Consider the following 19385-nt stretch of genomic DNA (forward strand, 5'->3'; position numbering starts at 1 on the left):
GCATCTTTGGAAACTTCTATAGTCTGACAGGAATTTTACATTCATTGAACTTAATATTTTTAAATGGGCTCATTTTTTATATGTCTTTGTGTTCTCTTACTGTAGTTCTCTTAATTTATTTGTTGTAGATAATTTTACAAAATTACCAGTCTGAGATATTGGGAAAATGATCTTCACCACCAAGAGTTGGAAAACCACTGAGATGGGCAATTTAGGCAATCCCATATCCAGAGGAACAGAGATTTGTGGATTTCATATATATTTACTGAAAGCCAGTGTTTAACGAAAAACAGTCTCTCACCAGGTTAAACTGGATGTGTGGTATAGTGTGGCCTGGAAATGTGAAAGGACATATTAGTAAATGCTATTTGACAATAATGAGAAGGAACACTTGGGAGTTAAATGTAATCCAGTCTGGCAGTTCATTAACACATAGCTGTTCACTCTAAGTATGAAAATCAAAAAAAATCCTGCTTAGAAGAATTAAAGATTTCTCCCCTTCCCTTTGAAACAAAACCAAAAAACATGTTGAACCCAGACACAGCAGCTTCAGACCATGCATCACAAAGTCAGGATTCATTCTTCAGACTATCACCACATTGATCCAACCACAGTGCACTTAGACATCTCGAATACACAGAAGCTCATGAATCTTTGATTTCATAAAATGCTCCCAGACACAGAGTCCATGATAAAGAGATATATACAACAAAATGACTGCGAATATTTAAGTTGGTTATTTTCCTCATATCCTCAGATTCAGCAATTCAGCCAGTTTGCTTACAACAAATTCTAGAAAAGAGGACACAAATGTCCCCTTGATGATGTCTTCTTGCTCAGGTATTTTAAAGGTCCTTTATATTAGGCACCATAACCCTTCATCTGATTTTCCTCCATTCCACTGACATTGATTTGAGGAGGGATATGAGACAACTCGGGCTTCCCTGGTGGCTCAAACAGTAAAGAATCCACCTGCAATGTGGGAGACCTGGGTTTGATCCCTGGGTCGGGAAGATCCCCTGGAGAAGGGAAAGGCTACCCACTCCAGTATTCTTGCCTGGAGAATCCCATGGACAGAGGAGCCTGGTGGGCTACAGTCTGCTGCTGCTGCTGCTGCTGCTGCTAAGTTGCTTCAGTTGTGTCCAACTCTGTGCGACCCCATAGACGGCAGCCCACCAGGCTTCCCGTCCCTGCAATTCTCCAGGCAAGAACACTGGAGTGGGTTGCCATTTCCTTCTCCAATGCATGAAAGTGAAAAGTGAAAGTGAAGTCGCTCAGTCGTGTCCAACTCTTCGCGACCCCCTGGACTGCAGCCTACCAGGCTCCTCCGTCCATGGGATTTTCTAGGCAAAAGTACTGGAGTGAGGTGCAAAGAGTCAGACACGACTGAGCGACTAAGCATATACCTGAGACAACTCAGGGTCTTCATAGGGTTGGGGAAATTAAGGACAAATATCCCTCTCCCAAAAAAGATGAGAGCAGTGTACTCCACAGGTCAGCTCCTGAAGCGCAGACACTCTCTCCTGCTCACAGCATTTACCACAATCCTTGGCTATTAGGAAACCACTCAGTAAATATAAATACTACGTATGGACTGACTGTAGCAGAGAAACATTAGTGAAGCATCTATATGCCCAAACTGAGCATTGTGCTCGTCAACATGATCCTGTAACGTAGGTGATAAGGAGGTTGAAACTAAAAGTCTGGTAACAAATTCAGGTCACCATCCTCCTCTCCACATTTATACATATCTTCCACCAAAAGGAAACAGCCTGGGTGCTCTCATTGAACCATCAACTCTTTATTAAATATTCTGACTTCCCTTCTTGCTCCACCTGGAGATGAATGGGGAAAGCTCTATTCTGAGGACCAAGGGAGGTGTCTTCAGTTACCTGGGCCTCCCTCACAGCTCAGTTGGTAAAGAATCTGCCTGCAATGCAGGAAACCCAGCTTCGATCCCTGGGTTGGAAGATCCCCTGGAGAAGGAAATGGCAACCACTCCAGTATTTTTGCCTGGAGGATCCCAGGGAGAGCAGCTCAATACTGATTCTCTGAAAGAAAATTTTATTCCCCCCAAAATATTCAGAAATTTTTTGTGTAGAACTACCTTTATGCACATACAGATTAAGGCGCCATCTGCAGGAAGGCTCCTTCGACAATAGGTTTCTATCCCTTGGCTGAATCTCAGTCCACAAAGAACTCAAAGGAAGAGTTTTTCCCCAGGGAGTGTTTTCTTCCGCAATTAGAGGAAGGCAGTGTCAGACACATCTGAAGCAAACACACACACACACACACACACACACACACACACACACAGACACCTCACAGGCTGTGACCGCGAACCTTGCAATCAGGCTGACTGAGATGCCATCACAGCTTTGCGGCTTAATTACTGGGTGACTTTAAGCAAAACTATCATCAGAGTTTAATCAGAAACTCCAAAACATTCTAAGCATTTCAAACAGGAAGAAATTAAATTTAAAAATTGTTGAAAGGGCTAGGGTAGCTGGAAAGAGGGGAGGAGGCGAAGTGGTGTTAGCAGCACTCAGGAGCTGCAGGGAGCGTGACACGGTTCTTCTGCCTGCTCTCCCCTGCACCTCCTCCGCCGCTGGGAGAGCCCCCAAACCAAGCTCCCGTCCCATGCCCCCTCGCCTCACCCCGGCTGTAGGTGGCCACACAGTGCACTGGCGCTGCTCTTGCCAGACCCGGAAGGACAGCTTCTACTTCCGCCTTCCATGTCCAATCCCAAGTAAGAGCCTCCTACTGAAAGAAAACCAAACCTTCCAGCAAGTGGGTCTACAAAATGAAGCTTCTAGGCTTTTCCAGCATCTGACATACAGGAGAGAGAACAGAAAACACCCATTATCACAAGTTACATAATCTGTCTGCACCACAGCTTTTGGCTTCATAAATGAATGGCCTGATGCTATATTCATTTCTGTAAGGGCTTACTAACTGTTGAGATATGATATTCTGGGTATTAATCTAGAAACTGTGGATATGAAGTCTTTTCTAAGTACAGCCTCTGCTTTCACATGTGAATACATATTTAAACACATAACTGTAATAACAATTTAATGCTAGCTCTATGCACAGGGTCATACAGTATCACACCAAAAAAGAGAGTTCTTTAAATAATTCTGGGAAGAATACAAATAAACAAATAGTTTCTAAAGAAAGTGATACATGCTCGAGTCTTCAACCATGGGTAGATTTATCCAGGCAACTGGTAGCAGAAGATTTCAGAAGAAATAAAAGCTAGTACAAGAGAGAGGATGCAAAAACAGCATAAGGTATAGAGACTAACACAAGCAATTCTAAGTCCTGGAGAATAAAACTCAAGATAAGAAATGAGACAAGAGAGAGAAGTGGAGAAGAGCAGTGAAGACATCCTTTAACCTGTTGAAAGGTTTAGACATCAACCTACTAGAAGGGCAGACATATTTAAGAGCTTGAGGTTCAGCTGTGGTGTGTCAAAGTTGCTTTATGTCTATGAGAAGAGGGTAAAATATGAGCAGAGAGGCCAATCAGGAAACTTTCAGTAGCTCTGGAATGAGTCAATGAAAAGCTAAATTAGGACAAATTCAAAAGAAAAAAAAAAAAAAAGGTTGGGGGGTGAGTCAATCGGACACACTCTATTACAGGCCCTAAAACAATACTGGATACACAGCTATGATGGAGAATCTTAGTTTCCAATCTACTCTTGGAGTAGAAGCACATGCATTTAAGGAAGTGGATAAGATGACTGGAGTGGGAAAGAACACCACGCAGCTCCCAGGGGGTCATACCGTACATGAAGAATGTAGGTTCAGTCAGGTGTGGTTGGCTCTTGTTTTGCTGGGAGTGGACAAAAAGCTTGGAGCGGGGCTGGATTACTCCAGACAATAGAGGAGAGGCTGATCCCACAGCCACCAGGAGTCCTGATCTCTGGCTTAATTTAGAGAGCAGGAATAGAGGTAGACAGACAGAGTCTAGAAGTAATGATAAATTGTAAGGGTTTAATGGCTGGTTAATGCAGAAGGTGCCAAAAGCCAGAAATCACAAAGAGTTATTAAAGTGCAAAGCCATAATCTTTTATATGAAACCCATGTGGCCAGACGTGCTTGAGGATGTAAAAAAAAGTCCAGGTTTAATCAAAATAATATGGTATCTATACCATGGTTTCCAGAACACAAGCAGGAAGGTATATACTGGTGCCACACTCCAACATGTTCATATTTTTTCAGTGAAGTATATGAATATTCATAACATGTGGGATAAATAAAAAACTGAAGTAACCATCTCAATACAGGCAGCTTTCAACTCAAATGCACTGAGACAAGGTCAGGTTTCACTGCCAAGCAGATGATGAAAACCTCTCCGTTTTCAGATCTCTTCCCATTTCAGAACCCTAAAACCCAAATCTTGAGGGGACAGAGATGAGAGTGTTGGGTTCTGGGTGATTTAGGCAGGTTTACCTTCTATTTGTTTCTGTCTCCAAAGGTGGGACCTTGTTTTCTATCATGAACTGAGGTGGGAATATGGGTGCCCAACTATATCCACTGTTGCCAAGGGGCTCAGGAGCTCTGTGAAAATACACGTGACCTCAGTCATATTACTAGACTTTACAGATTTTTTAATGATCTGGGTGTGTCACCTAGGAGTCCACTTTAGAGCAAAAGAGAATGAAGTCTCATAGAGTATCACTATGAGATGGTAAGAAATGTATCCAAATATGCAAGACTGGGTAGCATCCTGCATACGGGGTATCTGGACTCAGAGACTGACTTCAGGCAGAGACTCTACCTGACTGTCTCTATCTCCCCAGCCAGACACCTCTTCCCACCACCAGATGACGCCAACAACCATTAAGAAGCGTGATGTCAGGTCCTTTCCTGGAAACTGTGGGTCCAGAAGAGAGGAGAAGATGGTTGTGGATCCCCTGTTTCCCCCTCCCCGCCTCTCTACGGGCAAGCCCAACCCTCCAGGCACCTGGAACCAGGGAGGGGAACAAACAGCCTGAATAGCAGGCTTATTGTGGGTAAAATGCTGCTGGCACAGGACCCGGAATGGCGGGGCCCAAACTGCTTTAGAAATTTCACTTCAGCCCCTACCCTACAACAAAAGAGACTGAGTATTTACTTTGAAACCCCCGTGTTCAATGTTAAAACCCTAGACTTGCAACCAGCCCAATATATCACCTCTAAATATTTTCTTAAACAATAGGACTGCTGACATCACAGCCAACCCAAGTGTTGTGCTTATCTGTCTAAAATTCCTGGTAGCTCAGCAGTTGTATTGTTATTTTTTTGTCTCTATAGCTGAGAGATCCGTCTCATTTTCTCCCAAGGAAAGAAATCACCAAGCTATTTTCCTGTCACTCTGTCCTCTTCATCTCCTACTTTCTTCATCATTCTGATCAAGGATGGGGGTGGTGACACAGAAACATTGCAGGCAGATTCTTTACCAGCTGAGCCACAGGGAAGCTCAAGAATACTGGAGTGGGGAGCCTAGCCCTTCTCCAGAGGATCTTCCCAACACAGGAATCGAACCGGGATCTCCTGCATTGCAGGCAGATTCTTTACCAACTGAGCTATTAGGGAAGCCCACACAGAAACACAGCTGACTAAAATTATTTGCCAGAGATTCTGATCTTCAGGTAGGAAGATTCCTTCTACAAGAGGTGGTTATATCACCGTCCCCATAGCACCCAGTTAATCATACTGAAAAGTGAAAATGAAGTCGCTCAGTCGTGTCTGACTCTGTGGCCCCATGGACTGCAGCCCACCAGGCTCCAGTCCATGGAATTTTCCAGGCAAGAGTACTGGAGTGGGTTGCTATTTCCTTCTCCAGGGGATCCTCCTGACCCAGGAATTGAACCTGGGTCTCCAGCATTGCAGCAGACACTTTAACTGTCCGAGCCACCAGGGAAGCCCAATCATACTGAAGTAGATGACTAAGCAGCTACTGGGGTGACCGTGACATACTGACAGAGAAATCAAGCTGCCGAGTTTATACCCTCAGATGATCCTTTTTCCTTTGGGGAACAGAAAAATAAGCAGAAGGCCTTCCTTTGTTCTATCTTCTGTGGAAATATCTGGCTCCCATTTCAACAGAGATCACCGTCACTATTTTCCTTTTGCTCTCTGAGTGGCTCCGGAAGACAAATCTCGGCAGTGATTTATTGGGGCTCTCATCTCTCTGTTTATTTGTCCAGGGCCAAAACCTAGAGACTCCTTCATCCTCATCCCTGAGCACTGACCCCAAAACCACCTGATTTCAGTCATCAGAAAATTAGCTCTCACCTGTCTAAACGTCCTTCCAGAGAGCAATGCTGGTGGGCATGCAACTATATGACTTATGATTTCATTGTCTGTGATGAATCCAGTGAAGAGAAACCAGGTCTGCAGTAACTTGAAGGAGCTCTCAGGTAGGCAGGCTTAATTTAACACTTTGGTACCTATACAAAATTACTCAGCTCACACACCTCTCCCAAACTCCTCCCTACACCCTTTCCAAAGGTGGAGCTATTTAGACCATGTGTTGCTCTGTCTCTAATTTCAATATATTTAATACACACGTAGGACTTCTTTCCCATCACACTGTCATTATCATAAGGTTGGGAACCTTACTGCCAGGGCCACCTGGATGAGAATATACAAGAATGAAGTCAATCTTGATTAAAATCCTAACTCTGCCTGAATATAACTGTATTCTTGGCTCCCCTGACTCAAAAGTCAAAAGAATGATCATTTCTCCAACTTGTCAGTCTCTCCAAAAATGTATCAGTGACTTGTATATGTTTCCTTGAATCTGTTGTTGTTCAGTCACTCAGTTGTTTCTGACCCCACAGACTGCAGCACACCAGGCTTCCCTGTCCCTCACTATGTCCCAGAGCTTGCTCAGTTTCATGTCCATTGAGTCAATGATGCCATCCAACCATCTCATCCTCTGTCACCCCCTTCTCTTCCTGCCTTCAATCTTTCCCACCATCAGAGTCTTTTCCAGTGAGTCAGTTCTTCACATCAGGTAGCCAAAGTATTAGAGCTTCAGCTTCAGCATCAGTCCTCCCAGTGAATATTTAGGGTTGATAAATTTTAGGATTTACTAGTTTTATCTCCTTGCTATCCAAGGGGACAGCAAAACCTCAATATTTCTAATCATCAGCCTTAATACCCTTGTTTCCTCCCAAACCATCAATTTTTCTGTTGGGATTCTCATTCTGGTCAATCCTGCCCACTGAGAAAAGAGAGGTCTGAAAAAGTAGGAAAGGGGATACACAGTCTATTCCCCCCATTAGTACTTTCAATTCTAACTATGTTCAAGGGTCAGCTCAAGTTATGTCTCCTACATGAATTCCTCTTGAAGCCTCTCAGACCTTCTCCTCCTCTGAATCTCTAACCTTTTCAGTCTATGAATTTCATTGGGCATTTGCTTGTATTCTTAGAACTGTTAATTTATTATTTTGTGTATGCTGACTTGTTCCCCAACTAAATCATAACTTCTTTCTAACGTTAACTCCTTTGACTACCATTTACTAAGCAACAGCTGTGTTCTGCACACTGAACTGTACGGTGAAGTCACAAAGTAGCAATAGTGTTAGTCACTCACTCACGCACGGCTCCTTGCAACCCTGTGGACTGTAGCTCACCAGGCTCCTTTGTGCATGGAATTCTCCACACAAGAATACTTGAGTGGGTAGCCATTCCCTTCTTCAAGCGATCTTGCTGACCCAGGGATCAAACCCAGGTCTCCCACATTGCAGGCAGATTCTTTACCATGTGAGCCACCAGGGAAGCCCCAAAAAGTAAATAATTATAAAACACTTGTCTCCAAGAAGTGCAGTTGACATGTACATACTGCTGTATTTAAAGTGGATAACCAACAAGGACGCACAGTATAGCACAGGAAACTGCTCAACGTTCTCTCTCTCTCTTTAGTTGCTAAGTCATGTCCGACTCTTGCGACCCCATGGACTGTAGCCTTCCAGGCTCCTCTGTCCATGCTCAATATTATGTAACAACCTAAATGGGAAAAGAATTTGCAAGAGATGAGATACATGTATATGTGCCGGAGCCAGCCGGCAAAGTCGATCAGGTCCCGAGAACGTGCATGGCGGGGCTAAGAAAGAAACTAAAGCAAGAGACTACAAAGATGGGGTCGAGAGGTTCAGACACGTCACCACGAAGGGACGCAGTCTGACACCAACTTTATTCAACATCTCATATTTATACAGAAAAGCGTGAGAAAGACAAGACAGTTGACATTTTTTCTTGGTTGGCCTATACATCTTACAAACAGTCACAAGAAATCTTGAGAGCATGGGAATGGCTCCCTGTTATTATTTCTTACACCAGATAACATTTCTCTGTGCGTGAGAAGTTTGCACAGAACTCCAGGTGCCTGCAGTAAATAAGCGCCTAATCTCTGGGGTGGCGGGACAGAGAGCTATGTTTGCAAGCAAACCCTCAAGGACTGAGGCAGCTCCCAGAGCTGTGTCCTTCAGACAAAGGACCCCATTCTCACAGGCAGCTCCCCGCATATATGTATAACTGAATCACTTTGCTGTACACTTGAAACTATCACAACATTGTTAATCAACCAAACTCCAATAGAAAATAAAAAGTTAAATAAATAACCATACCTTGCTGCTAAGTCGCTTCAGTCATGTCTGACTCTGTGAGACCCCACAGATGGCAGCCTGCCAGGCTCCCCAGTCCCTGGGATTCTCCAGGCAAGAACACTGAAGTGGGCTGCCATTTCCTTCTCCAATGCATGACCGTGAAAAGTGAAAGTGCAGTTGCTCAGTCGTGTCCGACTCTTAGCGACCCCATGGACTGCAGCCCACCAGGCTCCTCTATCCATGGGATTTTCCAGGCAAGAGTACTGGAGTGGGGTGCCACTGCCTTCTCCGACCATACCTTGAATGACTGTTAAATAAAAGTCTAAAGAAGTGGAGAAAAAAGAAGTGTAGTTAAAGAAGCACTGATTTGCATTCTGCTGTCCCCCCAGGACACAAATGTTAAACTAAGAAAAGGATAATCACATCAATAGGATAAAATAATAAGTAGACTTGTCAAGTGGCAAGAGACTCAGATAATTCTTCATAAAATTGTCAGTCCTTTATTACCAATTTCCCTGAAGAATTCAAAGCAATGACTTCAAAGTCCCCTTACGATTCTGGAGGTCTGTTTTTGCCTGGGTATACTGAGCAACCTCACTGATCTCTGCAAAACTATCTTCACAAAGAAACAGCTTGGTTATTCCCTGGAGAAGCTCAGGAAAAGAAATACCTTCCACTTCCCTTCCACCTTCTTCACATCATTCTGAGAGAGTAATTTCCAGCCCCCTTGATGTCAAGTGAGGCAATTAAATGATGATCCTAGAAAAACTGATCAATTCCAGCTACTTCTTAAAGGGTTAACTCTAAAGAATTAAGGAAACACCCGTCCATGATGCAAGACATATACCATAAAATATTGCTGCTGTTATTGTTGTTGTTAGTCACTCAATCACGTCCGACTCTTTGTGACCCCATGGACGGTAGCCTGCCAGGTTCCTCTGTCCATGGGATTCTCCAGGCAAGAAGACTGGAGTAGGTTGCCATTTCCTTCTCCAAAATATTGCTAGGTTCAGACAAATAGTGTTGATGGTGCTAGGCAAGTACCTCTTGTTTGTAAATATTCATTGGAAGGACTAATGCTGAAGCTCCAATTCTTTGGCCACCTGAACTGAAGAACATTAGAAAATACCCTGATGCTGGGAAAGGTTGAAGGCAAGAGGAGAAGCAGGTGACAGAGGAAGAGATGGTTAGAAAGCTTCACTGATTCAATGGACATGAACTTGAGCAAACTCTGGGAGACAGTAGAGGATAGAGGAGCCTGGCGTGCTGCAATCCATGGGGTCACAAAGAGTTGGACTTGACTTAGGAACTGTACAACAGTAACAATACTCTGGAAACTAGAAGAGGCAAAAGCCTGCTCTCAGCACTGTTCAGAACATCCTGTTAATTGAGACCATCCCTGTCTCATGCATATTCAATCTACCTGCAGAGGGGATCCACGGTGAGTATGCGGAAGGTGCGCTTGTCACTTTCTGCAACTAACAGCCTTGGGCAGGCATCCTGTCCCATGAAGGCATCTAGAAAAGTCTGGATTCTACTTTGTGTTTGCTAGGACTGGTTCCAGTAGAAACTGCCCCTATAAATCCATTTCTGCCTCTTTTTAACCACTTTGGAAACCCTGCTTATGTGTCTCATATCAACCCCACACTCATTCTCCTACACCTCCTAAAAATATGCTCTCTGACCGAGCAAACTTTGAGAATATCTTGCTTTGCAGGATCCTACCCCGGACACTTGAGACAACAGTTGAAGTGAAATTTCCTCTGGCAGTCAGCAGGTGCCGAAGGTACGGGGGAGCTGCTCACAGAAAGCGAACTAAACCAGGGCGCTCCTGGGGCAGCTGTGAAGTCACACTGGGCACACAATGCCTGACCCGCTCGTGGGTGACTGGCCTGGAGTTAGGAACCAGATTCCAGGAAAATTACAGCTCTGACTAGCCCCATTTCTCCCACCAGATTGGTACTTCACAGCTCTGACACCCTAAAACCTCTCCACTGTTTAAAGACTGAAGCTGTTAGGAAATCAGGAATCCCTGCCAGCTAAAAGCAAGACAGAGTTTGCCAAATAGTTGTGTTAAAAAAAAAAAAAAAGTCAAACGTGATCTCTCTGCCTACTTAAAGGTCAAATTAAGCATATCCCTACTGCTTCTAATTAACAGGATGAGGAAAGACAAAATCCACGCCTCCCCTTATTGAAGGGAGAGTTGACCACAACAAGCAGAGCGTCATTTACTAGGCTGCTTTCAGACAAATCCACTCAAATTTACCTAATTACAGGATGCTCTCTGCCCAGCAGCTTCTCCAGCAGAGCCCAGTGAAGAAAGGCATCAGTAATTGGTCAAAATGTATCAGGTCTTTCAAGTGGAGAATTCTCTGCAAATGCCATTTCACACAACAATGGATGTGTTACTAAAAGTTCTTGATAGAGAGCCGAGGAAATGTGAAGCCAGCGGGTATCAAAGGAAATAATACACCCTGCTCAATGCATGTCTCCCTTCATTCAATCAGTGAGCATTTATGAGATCTAGAATGAGGTTACCGATGCCAAAATGAGATTTTAGTACTCCTGCCAAAGGCACAAATATATAGAGATAGAGAACTTTAGTGATGAGGACAGAGGCAGTGTGAAAATAAATCCTGAAGCACCTACATTTGCCCCTCTGATTTTCCTCCTCTTACACTAGGTGATGGTTTGCATACCTAAGTGAAAGTGAAAGTGAAATTGCTCAGTCTGTCTGACTCTTTGTGACCCCACAGACTATAGCCTACCAGGCTTCTCCGTCCATGTGATTTTCCAGGCAAGCGTACTGGAGTGGGTTGCCATTTCCTTCTCCAGGGGATCTTCCCCACCCAGGGATCAAGACCGGGTCTCCCACATTGTAGGCAGATGCTACCTAAGTAATGATACCCAAACCTAGCAAGGCATGACTCGAAGGGTGTCAGGACCCGGCTGAAAGAACTTCATAACCAGACAGGAGAGAGAAGATAGCAGAGAGAGAAGAACCAGGAGGAGCACTTGGGGAACTGTAAGACAAGAACTGACCACAGAGGAAAAGAAAGATAAGCTGTGTTCTTTTGCACAGTCTTATGTTAGGCACCTGAAGACAGAAAACAGATTTCAATGAATCTTTCTCACGTGCAGTAATTCATGGACATCAAAGTGATACACAGCTTTTCATCCCAGGGAATGCTGTATCATTAGAGGCTTTTTCATGCCATGAAGTCTGATAATAATAGCTTTCAAATAAGCACCTTAAAGAACTTAGCCACGTCAGTGCGTGCAAGTGTGTGAAGTAGCTTCAGTCGTGTCTCACTCTTTGCAACCCTGTGTACTGTAGCCCGCCAGGCTTCTCTGTCCATGGGACTGTCCAGGCAAGAATACTGGAGTGGGTTGTCATGCCCTCCTCTAGGGGATCTTCCTGACCCAGGGATCGAACCCACATCTCCTGCGGCTCCTGCACTGCAGGTGGATTATTTACCACTGAACCACCAGGGAAGCCCCAGCCACATCAGTAGACCATCATAAAATGTGTAGTGAGGTCCTGTATTAGCCAGACACCTCTGTGATAGGTGCAAGGGGAATGTCAATGGTCAACGAGGACATCAAAGAGGACAGGCACACCACTGATCATGTGGGAAAGTCAGTGAGTCAGGGGCAAGGGCAGAGGGGAGAGTGAAGGCAGACAATGAACAAATAACTAGCCCTGTTGGGTGAAAACAGAGCACTCATCTCCAGCAGGGCATGGATCACTCCTCCCCACCCTCCATGGCTGGGGCCGTGATGTTATCTTCAAATGAAAAGGGTCTCACCGACTGTGCCTCTGAGTCACAGCTCCAGGGAAGCCATTCAATTTACAGGAAAGTTCAGGCAAAAGGACTTTTATTTCTGTTTATTTTCTAATCCAAGTCAGTGCACCAGGCCTTCAAATGCCTCCAGGTGACTGAGTCACGAACACTCTTGTCACTGGTACTTGACATTAACTAGACTGATTGCACCAGAATAGAAACCAGCTGCATGATAAGTGATGATGGCGTCCCTGAGCTGGGGCTCTTTCTCCCTTGCATCAAGACTTTCAAAAGTCAGCAGAAGCAGAGGACGAAATTACTATCTTTCAATGCAGAGAGGCTCATCATCTTCCTTTACACTAAGATCAACATTTAATGATGCTCTCTCTCAATTTACACCATTTTATAATAGCACTTTCAAACTAAACAAGCTGCATTTGAAGTAAGACTGTGTTTCATTACAATTACTCAATCTAACAGTGGGCGTTATCACTTACATCAATTATGTACATTTTCATTCTGACAATATAAACTTCCGATAGTATTTATTATCTGCTTCACACTGAGAAACAGAGACTTAAAACTTTCTATCTGATCTGAAGGACTGGATCACTTATTCAGAGAGAGCAAGTACACATGTATGAAATAATTTATAAACAAGCAAGTACTACGGCATATGAACAGTGTTAATTCACAAATTGTAAAAGTGCAGGTATACACAACTGGAGAACAGGATCATGATTCATCACACTTCACAAGCTTCGAATTCTGTATGACAGAATGAAATTAAGAAAAGAATGATCAAACAGGCTACAGTTTCATTTAAGAAAAGAAGGCTTCCTGGGAGAGATGAACTGCAAAAGTTTATTTATTTATTATAAATAAAATAAATACATATATAAGTAAATATATATTTATATATTATTAAATATTTATAAATTTATATATTATATTGTAATATACAATATTGTAATATTGTATATGTTATATAATATTTATATATTATATAATACAATATATTGATATATACATATATTAATAATAATATATATTATGCTGCTAAGTCACTTCAGTCGTGTCCAACTCTGTGCAACCCCATAGACGGCAGCCCACCAGGCTCCCCGTCCCTGGGATTCTCCAGGCAAGAACACTGGAGTGGGTTGCCATTTCCTTCTCCAGTGCATGAAAGTGAAAAGTGAAAGTGAAGTTGCTCAGTCGTGTCCGACTCTTAGCGACCCCATGGACTGCAGCCTACCAGGCTCCTCCATCCATGGGATTTTCCAGGCGAGAGTACTGGAGTGGGGTGTCATTGCCTGCTCCATATAAATTTATAAATATTATATATTTATAATTATATTGTTATATATAAATTTTTATATATTATATATTATATAATATATATAAATATATTAACATTTATTCTATAAATATTAATGTTTATATATTATATTGTATATATAATATATAAATTTATATATAACAATATAATTATAAATATATAATATTTATAAATTTATATATTACAATATAATGATAAATATATATAATTATATATTATTAAATATATATTTATACATATTAAAATACATATATATAAATATACGTATAAATAAACTGCAAAATATTTATTACATATATGTGCCCTGATTCAAAGCTATCTCTAAGCAGAGACCAAGTCTTATAAACCTTGCAAATTCCTCCACCAGGGCCTCCCTAGGGTGCCCGAGGCCACAGACAACTATTTTTGTGGGGTTCCTATCTAAACAATTTGATTGAATAGTGTGTTGAAAACGTGTGAGCACTTTTTATATAAAGTGAAACACTGATGAAGATATGGAATAGTGGGGAGGGAAGATGTTAGCGCCAAGAGTGCACGAAAGGATGCGCTATGGTGTCCAGATGCAATCTCTTCTTCAGATCCAGGAACTATTCCTTTTTGGCTTTGTCAGGTATGTCATTCTTGGCTAATTTCTCTCTCTCACTTCAATAAAGTGGTAAAAGTATTGCTATCCCTCAAAAGTCTATGGCTTTTGGGAACCATTTGTATGGAAACAATTATTGATCTTGCCTGGGCCACCCCATAGCAACTTTTGTGCAATGCGGGTTGCATCATTACCCATGGTGCCACATTATCTGTGAACACTGGCCTCATACAACTCTCTCTCAGGTCATTAATATACTAAGTGATGACTGTGCAAATTCACATCTTATCCAAAATATGGAGGAAATGTGTGTATAATTCTTTGTCTGGTTATATGGAGCTTACAACTCAAAATTGTCTAAGGTGAACGTCAAACAACCCATTTTCCACCAGGTCGTCTTTTGAGCTCTTTATACCATATGCACTGCATTCTTAGAATGTAAACTCTTTCAAGGTTACTAGAGCTCTGATCTTCCCAATACTGTTACCAGACCCATGCATGGAAGGAGAGAGTGGTTACCCTTCATGAAGGAATGTTTATTCCTTATCCAGCATAGTTTAACTGAGCTGGGAAAGCTCAATGTCACCACATCACTCAAGAGGCAACTCTGAGAGGACATTTATCCAAAAGACCTGCTGTTTCAGGGCAGCAGTGGTCTGGAAAGCCCTTGGAGAAGACAGTCCTCTTGAGCCTGACTTTGGCACAGAACTGGCAGAGGTGGTAGGTCATTGCCCTGAATGCCAGGGCTAAGAATCCTACAGGATAAAGGATGGTTGCTGCCCTTCCCACTATCCTCAGATGCTATGAACTTAGGAGCCAAACTGCACGTGTGTGCACCTACACAAACACCCACAAGGCTCAAATACAAGGGTGAGTGAGGAATTACCCAGAATCAGACCATTTTGGTAGTCCAATCTCATGTGATTCTATGAAAGACATTCTGCTCTGGCCAGAAGGAACAATCATCTTGCCAAATGGTCCTCCTGGATCTAGGGCTCTTCCAAAGTGCTGGAAAGATCCCATCAAATCATACAGGATGTGAGTAAACCCTAGAGAGGAAAAATGGAGACCAAAGGCCCGGTGGATCCAGGGCCAGGCTCAGGGAAACCAATCCCGATGACACTGTGAGTCCTAGTCAAACCACCAGACAGAAAGTCACAAATCACCAAAGCCGGTGATCTGGAGCCTGGGACCCATACACAACCAGGTCTGGACTTGGATCTTCCTGCCTGAATTGAAGCCTAGTCTGTGCATTACAAAAAAAGACTTGGCAAATTTCAAGAAAAGCCCTTCAGTATGAAGGATTCCTGAGGCCCAGAGGTACATAAGACCCCATAGACGGCAGCCCACCAGGCTCCCCCGGCCCTGGGATTCTCCAGGCAAGAATACTAGCGTGGGTTGCCATTTCCTTCTCCAATGCATGAAAGTGAAAAGTGAAAGTGAAGTTGTTCAGTCGTGCCCGACTCTCAGCGACCCCGTGGACTGCAGCCCACCAAGCTCCTCTGTCCATGGGATTTTCCAGGCAGGAGTACTGGAGTGGGGTGCCATTGCCTTCTCCAATAATGACATACACCCTTTATCAAATATTTCTGGCAAAGAGAACTCTAAGTGGCCAAGGTGTTGATAAGGAACCTGATCCTCCACGTACAATAATATTTTACACATCTGATGATGTGCCTTGTCTTTCACTACGCATATATTTCTATTCATAACATAATATGACCTCTGGTCCATCACTTCTTGCCATGACACTGGTTGAACTGGCATTGTGGGAGACAGTTGGCAGGAGTATTACTAGAAGCCATTCTTTCACTGGGACAGAAATTATTTAAGTGGATGCAAGGAATGCTTGGCAAACTACATAAATATATCCCAGTAAATCCAAACTGCCTGTATTACCAGCACAAGCTCCTCCCAGACTGATCTCAAAATACCCATGGTCACCCAAAGCCATCTGATATAATGGTAAATATACTAAAAGAGAAGTTGGACTGCAAAGAAATCTGGTCTTAATACACTGAAATCAAAATATCTTACTTTTGAAAACTTTATAGAAGTATATGCTCATGTATTCACATTACTGTGTCCCTCCTTTGGGCCATGGAAGGGTCCCAAATCTTTGAAAGGCCCTAAAAATTCAGTTTCATAAGCTTCAGGAGAAAAGCCTCCTCTGCTACAGAGCCACACAACCTTCTAGCACAACAGTGACGTAATCATCTGGATTTCTAAATCCATGAACTTCAGCACGTTGCATGGGCTCAAGGATTTGAATGGGATACACCGCTATCATTTACGATCGTTCTTGTTTGATGACCTGTTTATTAACTGTAAACGGAAAGGATAAGAGTAACTCATGCGCCTCTGACTTGTCTTGCTGAAAAGAGACAAATGACCTTCTAGAATGACCACTGTCACTACTAGTCTTGCTGAATTTCTCTGTGAAGGCAGGCAGAGATCTGGAGTGGTTTGACAGCCACCCTGCACTGTTCAGCATAAATCTGACTTCAACATGGCATATTTTTGGGGCTACTTCTTTTTGACATGGAAGGTAACCTGTAAACCACAGCTCTCTCTTACAGAATGTCTGTTTTGTAAATCCACAAACTAACTTTCCTCATGAAATCAGCAAGAAGTCTCTGGGATCAGGGGAAACCAGCCTCTATTTATTCCTCCTATCCATTCAAAGCAGAATTCTAAGATTTTGCATATATAACTGCTTAATTATGTTTCTGGAACTGACACCATGATTATATACATTTACACTGTTACTAATGTTGTAACGTTCTTTCTATTCATCTGTTTTGTGTTTCTGCATTATTTTTCATAGGCTTCTCAAGTGCCAGATTTGCTGGGATGGTTTTTAAAGAATTAAATCCATCAGTGGGGACTATCTGGTTCTCAATTATCCCATTTGGCTCCCAACAACCATTCAGAGGGATGAAGGGAAACAGAAATAAACACCATTTTCAATGGAGCAAGTAGGCAGAGAAAATCCCAGACTCCAAATTAAACCAAGTGCTGCCAAAGGCAGCCGAGATGGCGTGATGAAGAAAGACTCTGTGGGCACAGCCACAGAACACAGGGAATGCAGAGTAGCTAGCTATGGTCAGCCACGAAATCACTAGCAAATATAGGCAGCAGAAGAAAAAGGATGGGAGATCTCAGCACCAGCACAAACATACCTTTAAAAGTTGAGAGAATAACCCCCGAATGCCATATCGATGTCCCCAGGTAACAGGAGCCAATAAAGGACACCAATGAAATGAACTGATGATGAAAGTCCTCCTCAATAAAGTTAGGTCTGGAGAGACCAAGAAGACACACCCCACAAAGGCACCACATGTAAAAGAAACAGCCTGTCATGGTCACAATAGCAGAAAGAGCCTATCACTTAAAAACTCAAAAGGGTACCCTCTCTTTCCCCTCCTGCCGGGGTCCAGCCCCAGCAGGATCCAGGGGTACCCTCAGGATGACGGCTTAGGCGATAAGGATAGCAAAGCGGACAGCAGGGCTTGATCTTCCTTGATGAACACAGAAAGCCAATAAAGCTCCTGTGTTCCAAGGAGTCATCCTGAAAGAAGAACAGAGAGAGAAAAGGAGGGAAAAGGGAAAAAAAGAATGACATGGGGAGACCAATCTTCGGTGAGCGAGGCCCATAACTTTATTTTCAAAAGGAACTTTTATACCTTGACTTATACATAGAGGGAAATTAAAGATGCAAACTCATACAGAGTCAGTCCAAACATTTTATCTGTTTTGTCTTTATCAAAACCAGGATTTTTTCTGCATACCTTTCTCATAAACAATGTTGTGTACATTATCTTCTGGCCTTGGAGGCCTGTGGAAATTTTATGACCCTTTTATGATAAAGGCTGATCAGCCAGAAAACTTATTTTCCCTTCAAGTGTTTTTTCTTTATTTCTCCCAGTCTCAGAAAGTACTAAACAGAGTTACATTCTCACGGAGCAAAGGTGCAGTGAGTCACAACAAAGAAAGAACCAATTAGCTCAAAGGTCTGATGTGGTTAATTCCAAGGCTGCTGCTTGTTTTTCTTACATTCCAGCTATGTTAACCAATGCACTCCCAGGGGCACAGTGGATAAGGGATATGGGCACTTGGCAGCAAGCATTGACCCAGTAATGAAGCCCTTTACCAGTACTATCTCTTCTAATAATTTTTCACCCCTTAAAGGACTCTATGCTCATTAGGACTTTTAGAATGTTTTCGCTTCCTGTGTCTTTCAAGGTTGGGGAGTTGTGAACAATCATGTGTGCTAATGTCAGAAGAGTTGGTGAAAGGCACAAAATAATAAGACAGACAGACTTTGGTTTTGGGGTGGATGCTCGAGCAAATTTGGGGGGTCCCTTGAGGCCTGATCCGCCTTTGCCTGTCAGGTCTCTTCCACATGACCTTTGTCATGGGTGGGATCTCCAGTGGTGGCTCCCAGCACCCTCCCTCTATTATCACCATAGGAAGCTCCTGTATACCTTTCCAGGAAATTTCAGCTCATTTGGATATGGATACCAAACACCATCTACACATAAAATCCATATGGAAAGAAGACTAGGTGTAAATGAGCATCCAACTTTCCTTTTCCTACCAATGATAAGAATTCGCCAGCAAAAAAAAAAACTGTCATGAAATAGAACAAACGTTTAACAAAACAGTCTGCCATAAATTTATTAAAAATTTAATGAAGCAATTATAGCTACAAGAAAGATCACAATAGGAGGTGACATCTAGATAACAGGAGGAAATGAAATAGGAATAAACAGACCAGGAAAAAATAAAAGGAAAAATCATTATAGATGTAAAGACAAAAGTGCACAGTGAACAAGAGAGAAAGCATGTTGAGAGGTCCCTTAACACTCATACAAGATGGTAATTAGAAAATTAACAAATGAAACAGAAAAAATTGTCAAATAAAATGATTAAAGAGAAAACAATAGAGTAGGCAAGAAACAGAGTTCTAACATAAACATATTTGAAGTTCCTGAAAGACAAAAACCAACTGCATGCAACAAAACACACATTTTTAAGTACAATAAAGTTTTCCTGGAACAAAAGAAGGCCTTC

General features: G+C 42.7%; 1 long non-coding RNA gene across 3 annotated transcripts in view; it reads right to left on the bottom strand.

Moving 5' to 3' along the window:
• Window positions 1–18511, bottom strand: part of LOC133237757 (uncharacterized) — a 321656-nt gene extending 303145 nt beyond the window's left edge. Inside the window, exon 1 of one of the 3 annotated variants that reach the window (XR_009733330.1) lies at window positions 17492–18511. This is a non-coding gene — a long non-coding RNA (uncharacterized LOC133237757). The remainder of the gene's footprint in view (window positions 1–17491) is intronic. The other 2 variants (XR_009733329.1, XR_009733332.1) reach the window with 2 other exon arrangements.
• Between the last annotated feature and the right edge of the window lie 874 nt (window positions 18512–19385).

The sequence above is a fragment of the Bos javanicus genome, chromosome 24 (genome assembly GCF_032452875.1).
Source record: "Bos javanicus breed banteng chromosome 24, ARS-OSU_banteng_1.0, whole genome shotgun sequence".
In the NCBI taxonomy this organism is placed as follows: domain Eukaryota; kingdom Metazoa; phylum Chordata; class Mammalia; order Artiodactyla; family Bovidae; genus Bos; species Bos javanicus.